Here is a 910-nt window from a genome sequence, read left to right as displayed (position 1 = left end):
TCAAACACTGCTCTCAATTCATCATTAATCTATACACCATTCATATAAAAGGATTGAGTGAGAGTGGAGCATAATTATTTTTCCTTGCATAAATTACCTGTAAGTAGCTTGGCAAATGGAGAAAAGGTTTTTTGTATCACTGAGCTGTCAGGGCATGATCAGAGCAGGAAGGGGTCCTTGCCAGGGTGCAATGTGGACATTTCCTTTGTACCTTGGCATGCCCTTAGGATGGTACCAGAGCAGCTTTTGTACAGCAGTATTTGCCTTCAAGCCCCATTGTGCTGACTTGTTTTTTCTTTACCATTTGTCCACTTTGCCCAAGAGACACAGGACAGAGGAAGCTACAACCCCGCTTTAGTGGCTCATTAAAATAACATTACAAATGATACAAAAATAGAATTGTTCTTAAAACTTATCTGCTAGATTACACCCCAAATATGTGCCTCTGCTGGGGAAAGATGGCTTTGGGAAATGCTTAGAATCACAGGATACCTATACACATGCTCAGGGGTGCTGGTGGGGAGCAGTTATTATTGCCTTTCCCAGGGGCTTATACACATGATGCTGCACCAATGCTAAAATGTTCCAATTAGAATGGGGATCAGATTCGATTAATCGATGTGTTCAAATCATAATGCATCAGAACACATGTATGGGTGCCCATAGAGTCTATTCTAGAGAAAAATGCTATCCAGGGAAATGTTGGTGGGAATGCTCTTTTAGCCAGAACACCTACTAACTTGGTTTCTCTCTGACCCTACTAGGAAGGCTGCTGGCTTTTTCCAGTGCACAGGTGCTGAGGCAAGTTGTCCCTCAGAGAATATGAAGTGTTTTTTCTCTTTTGTTTTTGCCCACTTTTCAGTGCAGGCCAGTTGCCCCATGTAAGCACTCTGTTGTTACAGTCATCCTT

Source organism: Gavialis gangeticus, unplaced genomic scaffold, assembly GCF_001723915.1.
Source record: "Gavialis gangeticus isolate Ggan-Ray unplaced genomic scaffold, GavGan_comp1, whole genome shotgun sequence".
Classification (NCBI taxonomy): Eukaryota; Metazoa; Chordata; order Crocodylia; family Gavialidae; genus Gavialis; species Gavialis gangeticus.
The sequence above is the reverse complement of the archived record's forward strand: the minus strand, read 5'-3'. Positions refer to the sequence as shown.